The sequence below is a fragment of the Pyxicephalus adspersus genome, chromosome 9 (assembly GCF_032062135.1).
Source record: "Pyxicephalus adspersus chromosome 9, UCB_Pads_2.0, whole genome shotgun sequence".
NCBI classification, from domain to species: domain Eukaryota; kingdom Metazoa; phylum Chordata; class Amphibia; order Anura; family Pyxicephalidae; genus Pyxicephalus; species Pyxicephalus adspersus.
This window is the reverse complement of record NC_092866.1, coordinates 53,337,893-53,347,565: the sequence shown is the minus strand read 5'-3', so window position 1 is coordinate 53,347,565 and position 9,673 is coordinate 53,337,893.

The following is a 9,673-nucleotide window of genomic DNA, read 5'->3' as shown; positions in this document are numbered from 1 at the left end:
TCTATCTATCTATCTATCTATCTATCTATCTATCTATCTATCTATCTATTATCTATCTATCTATCTATTATCCATCCATCTATCTATTTATCTATCTATCAATCAATCTATCTATCTATCTATCTATCTATCTATTCTATACATCCCTCTGTCTATCTATAGTCTATATTATGTCTGTCCTTCTTTTTATGTATTGATCTATATCTATTTACCTTAAATCTATTTATTCCTCTATCCTCTATTATCTGTCCTATATCTATCTATATTTTATCCATACACTAGCTTATAACCCGGCATTGCCCGGGTATTTATTTATTGCAATCCTATAATATACAGGAAAAGGAATCAAATAAAGCTATAGTGATTTTCTTGTCTATGGTGTTTCCTTTTTTTTTTTTTTTGCCTTTGATTGCACTCCGCCAATTGCCTTAGCTTTTCTAGAAAGCATTATTACAGGCCAAAAATTTGTAAAAGAGTCCAAAAAAAGTATGTAAAAATATAAGCAAAAGGCACACTGTCATTAAGCAATACTAACACACATACATACATACATACATAAATGCAAATATAGCTCTGATATATACCACAGGGATGTACAAAGATCAGCCGTGCACTGACATGAGTCTGAGTTGTATGTCTAGCAAGTTTGGTTTAAATGTCTCGGTGCATTTCCTAGTGATGACATACATACATACAATTTTATATATATTTCTGACATATACCATAGTGCTGTACAATTAAACACTGAGCTAGACCCATCAGTCCCTGTACAAAGGAGCTGACACTGTCCTCCCACAGTCACACACTATTATTATACATTTATATACCTTTGACATATACCACAGCGCTGTACAAAGATCAGGGGTGTCATATGTCTAACAAGTTTGGTTTAAATGTCTCTATGTGTTTCCGAGTGATGGTGGAACATAGCAAGTTTGGTTTAAAAGTCTCCATGTGTTTAATCCAAATATAGCTCTGACATAAAGCACAGCGCTGTACAAAGATGACAGATGCACTCACATGAGTCTCGGTCATATTTCTAGCAAGTTTGGTTGAAATGTCTCCATGCGTTTTCGAGTGATGGTGGAACATACACACACATACATACATCTATTTTTATATATATAGATTATCTACCCTTTATCCATCTCTGTAACTCTCTATTTGTCTATCTATTGCTCATTCTAGATCTGTTAATCTTTTGTCCTGCATCTATAATTTTATCTATCAATTGTCTATCATATCATTTATATCAGTTATTATTTTATTCTATCCATCCCTCTATTATTTCTCCCTTATCTCTCCTGTGTCCATTTATGTACAGTAACTGTGTCATTTTTCTATCATACACCTGTTGTTTATACCTCTATATACCCTCATGCTGCTTCTTTTTCCAGCGGTGGGCTAGTTGTAAATTCTGTACAGAATGGCACTAAGTGAGTTTGTGGCAACTTTCCCCTATGAGTTCAGGATGGTCACATGATGTGCCCTATAAGGGGCGTGTCCTTGACACCCTGGGCATAAAGCAATCAGGTAAAATGTTAATGGCGGTCATTCAAACTTGGGCAAGGACCAGTACTGGATTGCAGCCAGGGCTTGATTTTTCTAGGCAATAAATTTTGACATTCTTTTTATTTTTTCATAAAATGGAATTGGGCTCTTAGGTAAAACTAGACAGAGAAAGTATAGAAGCTGCTTCTCCAATGATATTTCTATTCTCTGCCTGTTATGTTACAGTAACATCACCTTCAATAGGACAATTATGTAAAAATAAGGGGGGGGGGGGTATAAAGCTGATAATTTGACATTCAGCAGCATTATTTGGTACAGAATCTTCCAGGTCCATATGGTTTAGATGACAGTGATTGATTCTCTACCAGAAAATGTCAAATTCACTTTATTATACATAGACCCCCCCTACAGGAGTTGCGACGTTCCTTTTCTGCATGTATGCACTAGGTAAATGTTTCAAAAAATGAACAGTATTTTTCTAGAGGAAGCCTTGATGTTCTGCTCGGCGCAGATTCCATTTAATTGAAGTGGATCCTGTTTTCAGTACAACACCTGGATGGGGTGGCAAAAGAAGAAATGTCCCACCTGGTGTGTAGTACCATTGGAAGCCAATCAGAAATCAGCTTTTGCAGCTATGTGTAAGGATATTCCATATACAGTATATATATATATATGTATGTATATATATATATATTTATATATTTATCAGTCTCAATTTTACAAAGATACAGTTTATTAAAAAAAAAAACAAGTGAAGTTCAGTAATACATAAGCAGTACGAATATGTCACCTTCCTTCCCCCACCCTATGATAGACAAAAAAATAAAAAAAAAGGATAGTGGTGAGTAACACCTTTGTTCTCTCTCCTACTATCAGCAAAATTCCTTGTCAGCACATGATTGGCACCTAATGCTGCACCTACCTGTCCCAGTCTGATTACTGCTAACAAATCACATTCAGATATTTTCATCATTTGCATTAAAAAAATAATTTCTTGATGTTGTAATGAACACATAACAGCGTCTATTGGTACTTTTCATCTGCATTACAGGAGTGCATCAGATGTGAGCATTTGTTGAGATAATAGAATCAGTAAGGGGGCGAATGTGCAATCTTTAACAAGTTTGTATAAGTGTTGGAAATGCTTGTTTAGATATACAGGTTTTATATATATATATATATATATATATATCTATATATATATATGATTTGTAGAGAAGAATGGCAGGAATTCCCCCAATCCCTGTGTGCAAAGTTTGTTGCATCTTACCCAAACTACCCAAATATACTATCAAGCCCAAAAAAACTCTAGGCTGTAATTGCTGCCAAAGAGTCCTCAACTAAGTACTAAATAAAAGGTCTGGAACCTTATATCAATGTGATATTTCAGTTTTTTCATTTTAATACTTTTACTAAATTGTCTAAAGTCCTGATTTCAAATTGCTAATATGGGGAACTAACTGTAAATTATTGAGGGCTACATCAGGCATCAGGCTGCAAAATAGCAAAATTAAATACTTTCGGAAGCCACTATATTCTAAATGGCTGTATATATATATATATATATATATATATATATATATATATATAAACATATATATATATTCATTCCTACATTCTATATAACTGAGTCCATGCTAAGGCAGTGCTAGGGTTAGCCTGATGGGTTTTTATGCAACCTCCCTCATATCATTTCATATTATATCATATGTATATGATGATTCTATATTCATTCATTTATAATTGCCATGCTGTGGCAGTGCAAGGGTTAGCTTTCCATGTCCTGTTTCAATGCAACGGGCCTCATATAGTTTAATATATATATACTTTTCTAAATTTTACATCATTTTAAAGCCATGCTGTGGCAGTGCAAGGGTTATACAAGGGTTATGCAACGTCCCTTATATAGTTTAATTCTATATATATATATTGCAACATTCTTTATCATTTTGAAGCTTTGCTGTGGTGGTGCAAGTGTTAGCCCCCTGCAATGTCTTCCTATGTAATTTTTGTCATATAGTTTATCATATATATACATATATATATATATATATATATATATATATATCATTTTAAACCCATGCTGTGGCAGTGCAAGGGTTACCTTTCTATGCCCCGTTTCAATGCAATTACTCTTACAGGGCCCTTGGTAATTATATATATTTATACATTTCTACATTCTTTATCATTTTGAAGCTTTGCTGTGGTGGTGCAAGGGTTAGCCCCCTGCGATGTCTTCCTATGCAATGTTTGCCATAGTTTATCATATTTATAAATATATATAATTTCAAACCCATGCTGTGGCAGTGCAAAGGTTAGCTTCCTATGCAATGTCTCTCATATAGTTTATCATAGTTAAAATATATATACATATATCATATATATATCTATATCATTTCAAAGGGAGGGTTAGCTAGGGTTAGGGTGCAAGGGTTAGCTTTCTATGTCCGGTTTCAATGCAGTGACTCTTACAGGGCCCTAGTTTAATATATATAAATATATACATTTCTACATTGTATACCATTTTAAATCTGTGCTGTGGCAGTGCAGGAGTTATCCTCCCATGCTGGGTTCCTATGCAATGTCCTCTATGTAATTTTGCTTGTTTGGCCACTCTAGGGATCTCCAGTAATTAAGTTCTGTGTAAAGAGTTAAACACATTTACAGCACGCTCAGCTCTCAAAGGATTACACACAGACGTGTGCAAGAAATCCGCCACTTCTCTCAGAAAAAATAAAAAAAGAATGATGAAATTATCATTTCTTGGGCTCCAGATGTAATCCCAGAAGCCCTACCTCTGCTGTCTTCTTCTGGAGGAAAATAAGCACCAAAGCATCTGCTGACACATTGTGAATATCTTGTTATCCCAAAAAAAAAATAAAAGCCCCCCCTTTCTCCCAAATCCTTTGCATCCACAAGACGTGAGCACAGATCGCTCTCCAATGACGTTTCGCTCCTTTAAATGGCAGCCCCTGTGCAAACACAAATGATATATAGAAATGCCTTGGGATCAGCAGGAATACACGGATGACAAATGGCTGTTTTATCATAAAATGAGACAAATGTGTCTTATTATATGCTACAAGTCAACGCTCAACGCCAAATATGGAGCAAGTTTATTTTTCCCAGGTAGAGATGGTGCTTTGTGGAATTGGATTGGTTATTGTCAATCCAATATAAAAAAAATTGATGATTGACTTTTTTTTACTTTGCATCTTCCAGGACTTTTCCAACATTAGGCGTCTATTTTTTTTTATACTGACAGGTACTCTTTAAACCAAAATTGTTTGATATGATGGTCTACAGTATCAGATATTCTATATTGAGCCCTTCTGATCAATTTTATATTGTTAGGCAGTGCAGAAGATATGAATTATTAGTGTAACTAGGATAAGGATAGTACAGGCAGCTATTTAGGGGTTTGACAAGAAATGGGGGGCTATAATGTCACAGTGGAAAGGATCATTTAAAGTAAAGTTTCCTAAATATTGCTGGTTATATGGCCATCATGCTTCTGCACCCCAAGTGACCTAGAACAAGGATGTAGATCGGGAGTTCTGGCTTCACCTTTGTTTGTCCAGTTTGGTGACTCAGAAGCCATTGCATTAGTGTGAGGGCCAGCTGGCATTTTCATGGGTCCACAATGGCAGTCAGAATATCTTCTATGCAAGGGCTTACTTACATATTAGATGAGGCTATCAAATAAATCAAACTCTTAATAACTATTTCAAATTTTTCAGAATAAAATGGAGATTAAGGCATCAATGTAATTAGGTTTTTATATCTATATTATGTGTATAATAGCTGAACTTACAGTGTACAATAAATATACAATATAATGCTGTTATATATTAAATGAAAAAGCATGACGTGTGATTAAAATGCATCTGATGCATTAATTGAATGAATTAATGAATTAATTTAGAATTGGCCTCTTGTACAGCATCACTTCAATTGAGAAGAAGACTAACTAGCCAGCTAAGGGGCATCACTGGCTTGGGCCGGGGGCATTGCTTAGTCCTTAATATTGTGAGCCCCCTATTCTTAGGTACTCCACTAACCCAACTCTCTCCTCTACAAACTATTATGAATGCTGCAGCCAGACTCATCCATTCTTCCCACCGCTCCTCTTCTGCTGCATCACTTTGTAGTTCTCTTCATTGGCTTCCATTTCACCTTAGAGTCAAATTCAAGCTCCTGTGCTTTGCCTTCAAATCCCTCCACAGTTCTTGTCCCACTTACATTTCTGTAATAGAAATTACCTGATAGAAAAATACTCCCCTAGTCGCTCTCTTCCTTCCTCCAATGACCTACTAATGACTTCCTCACTCATAACCTCATCACACGCACGGCTCCAAGACTTCTCTAGAGCTGCCCCGACTCTCTGGAATGGTCTTCCTTGTCCTATTCGGCTTGCTCCTACTTTCTGCTCATTTAAAAGAGAACTCAAAATCCATCTTTTGAAATTTGCCTAATGTCTTCTTCTGTCTCCTAAACCCCTCACCACTTCTCACCACTCCCTATCTTCCTTCCTATTGTGTGATACTTTCCCCACCTCCTAGATTGTAAGCTCTTCTAGGCAGGGTCCTCTCCTCCTCCTGTGTCACTGTCTGTATCTGTCTGTAATTTTGCAACCCCTATTTAATGTACAGCGCTACGTAATATGTTGGTGCTATATAAATCCTGTAATAATAATAATATTATTAATATTTTAATAATAATAATAATAATAAGAAGAAGAAGAGTAATAATAGGAATAATTACATACAATTACCAACTAGGCTCAAAGTAATTAGACAGAATGGCTGAGCTTCCCCTTTAATTTGTGAAGTACCATTCCTAAGATATTTCCACATCTTACTGGTAGACTTGATAGCACTCCACAGGCAGTTAATGTCTCAGGAATGGCAAACTAAAGACATGCAGCTAATGATTCATAGGAGAGCATACAAGGATCTACAAACAGAAGTGAGTATATCTTAGTAATGGGAATTCACATGGACACAGTAAAGGTAGGTAGCCAATCTTACATTAGAGGAGAAAATATAGATATATTTTATATACAGTGGTACCTTGTTATAAGTCCTTAATCCGTTCCAGATCCTTGAACTTATACTAAACAAGACTTATACCAAACAAACGTTTCCCATAAGAAATAAAAGAAAAATGATTAATCTATTCCCATGAAAAAAAATCCTATAGTTATTGTCATATTATACATTGATGGGGCTGTATAAAATAATTTAAACACTGCTTAATACTAAAATACATAAATACAAAAGCAATTAGAAGAAATAAATGAAAATGTAACCTCACTTTAGTTTGCTGAGAAGAGTTGAGTGCCTACTAGGATGGTGCTGAGAAGGGAGGAGGAGGAGATGTTATGTAATTCACAGAGTTATAGCGCGTGTTGTACACTGAATGGTAGCAACTGGCGTACTGACACCCGTGGGCAGTTGTGGCTTTGTCTCGGGAGAGGTAAATAGGGGTAGCACACGTTGTTATGACTTGTTTTGACCCATACAAGTTTTAGCAAAAAGATTGTACCAAGCAAAGGTTATATACCAAGCAAAATTTTTCGTGTCCAAGTTGGACTTATTCCAAAGCGGACTTATACCGAGGTACCACTGTATATAAAAAAGACAAAGTTCAGGTACACTGTAAGTCTCTTCCCTTTTGGAGCACAATGATTAACATGTTTCTAATTGGAATAACAGCAAATGTTGCTGACAGGCAATATAATCCCAGCATTCCTCCTTGTATTGTTTAGCAAGTTTGAATCAGGCTAATGGTAGAACATTTCCAATCTGGGACAATCTGTTCTGGAGGAACAAACTCTAAATGAAGGACCTTTGGGTGATCTGCGCATCCTCCAGGGCAAATGCACTTCTTATCCATCAAACTTCTTACTAATTACGTGGAGGCAACATCATGCAAATCAGGGTCATTGGAGCAAGGTGGGGTGGTATCAATTTATTGGAATCGCTTCTTCTATTTACACCTATTCTATTTTATATGCACATTGCAGTTTTGCCCAACACACAGCAACACAAACACAAAAAAATTAATTCTTTGCTAAAACAAGTCTAATGGCCGAAGTAATCCCTTGGGCATAACATTTTTTTTTTTTTTTGCATTTCTGAAAACAACGAGCACTTTGTGAGAAGCTTTCAAATTACTCAATTTTTAATTTTAATAAAAAAGACTAATGGAAGAAATCTCAGTGCCAATAAAGAATAATAATAAAATCTGAGTGGGGACATTGGCTGCTTGTGCTCTGCTTTTATTTTAACTCGGATTTATGGTCACTTTAGGTTTGTTTAAAATTGTGAGCACTAAGTGTTCACACCCACCCACCCCCATTCCCCGGCCGCAATGAATTAACACCATATTTTAGTCCTTAACAAATAGATGCTTCTTGGCGTTTGCTTGAAACCCCAGGGAGCAGAGACAAGCAAGTCCTCATATGGTTTTTGTGCCTGCCCTAATCACCTTGTAATGTACATCCCTTGGGCCAGACGCATTGCACATTGTAAGGCTTTAATATTGGATAATTTGTCTAATTATGACACGGTGTTATCCCTCAAAGTGACAACAGAGGGGAAGGGGGGGAGGTCTACGTTCGCTATCTTAGAGGAAGCGTGCTATTTATTCTCTGGCCCTAACATGGGAACATTTAGAGGTTTGTGCATGGAGAGACGGTCCTAACTCCGGAGGAATAGATGAGATTATAAAGTCTCAGATGCCTAATATTGCATTGGCAGGGTAATATTGTTCAATGTTCAAATGGCTCCGTTGGCATTTAGTTACATGGTCTCATTTGGGAAGTCATGGATGTGGCCAACAGTGGGCCCTGGTGCAGAACTAACTTTGGGACCCTCCTCAACCCAAACTCTTTGACAATACATCTCCTTCCACAGAGCTTCTGGTCCACTCCATTGTCTCTGAGAAGGGTCTGGGGCCCTCATGCAACAACATATATTTCCCTTTCTTATGTCAACTTCTGGGATAGGGGTACAAAACAAAAATGCAATATTTGTATCTCCAATATGAATCCTCATAAATGAAATAGAAATGCAAAAGTCAACAGAACATTGACATGACATCAACACATCACATATAAAGGGAAATATAAAGATTTAAAGAGCTGTGCACTCTCTAAAGAGACCCTGTCATAGGGATATTTGCCCTGATTTATTAAAGCTCTCCAGGGCTGGGGAAGATACACTTTCATCAGTAAAGCAGGGTGATCAAGCAAACCTGGAATGGATTTCTTAAACGTAATTTGCTATTTGTTAACAAAAGTTTTTAATGCTGGACCAGATCCATTTCAAGTTTGCTGGATCATCCAGCTTCACTAATAAACGTGTATCCTCCTCAGCCTTGGAGAGCTTTAATAAATCAGGCCCAGTGTATCTATAGGCAAAACTTTTCTTTTTACATGGGGGAATATTAATGCCACCTGTTTTATTGTCATTTGTGTGCCATTGGGAAAATCATCCCAGTATATGTACAGGTCACTGAGAAAGTAGGTGAGGGAGAAATCCAAAATGTAATCCACAGGGGGAGTTTTCCAAAAGGCAAACCTGTTCTGGGGATAATCGTCACTTTGGGAGATTTATTATCCCAATTTCGTTAAGGAAATGACCCCAATAAATATGCAACAGAAACAGAAATTAATGAAATAGGGTATTACTCTTCCCTTTTGTATCAAAATAGTTTTGGACATGCATGCACCTAAAATAAAATAAATCTGAACTCCTTCATTCAAGCTAGGGTCCTGTACTGTAATGACCTAATCTTATTGCATTAAATAAAATTGGCAGCGTGCATTAGAAGCTGCAGTAATTCAGATAAGAGCCCACTGCATTTACTGGTTGGAGGACACCCAGCATCATCTAATCATTTCCTCCCCAGCCTGACTGTCCATTTCATTCGTTGTATTTACCATTACCGTCAGAAACGCATGAACACCACCCTGTCCACCCTTCCCATCATATTTTACCGGGCTACCTTGTAGGAGTGTAATTCAGAGACAATTGTAATCCCTTGAATATAAAAATGGGCATTATCAATAACAATAGGTACAAGTAGTCCTCGAGTTAAGGACATCTGACATATGGACGAATCCTAGATATGAACGGGCTTCCCTGCTCCCTGG